This window comes from Oncorhynchus kisutch, linkage group LG10 (genome assembly GCF_002021735.2).
Source record: "Oncorhynchus kisutch isolate 150728-3 linkage group LG10, Okis_V2, whole genome shotgun sequence".
Taxonomy (NCBI): Eukaryota; Metazoa; Chordata; class Actinopteri; order Salmoniformes; family Salmonidae; genus Oncorhynchus; species Oncorhynchus kisutch.
Genome location: NC_034183.2, coordinates 40,372,222 through 40,372,476, shown reverse-complemented (window position 1 = coordinate 40,372,476; position 255 = coordinate 40,372,222).

The window sequence follows — 255 nt, the reverse complement described above, 5'->3', positions numbered from 1 at the left end:
GTCAGTGGTGGTTGTAGCTTGTATGGCTCCCTGGGCGAACCCACCCTTCAGTTTATTTGGTAGCATTTCGTAGTGTGACTGATTTTACTCATTGCATTAGTACTGTACAAAGTTAGAGGTGCGCTATTTGATAGATTCCCACGCTCCCCCCTACCTCGGGCTTCCAGTGGGGAGTCCTGAGGTCAACCTACCCCCGCCCCATCACACACTTCTGACCATACGCCGATTTAAGAATACGCAGATTAAAACCTGTTT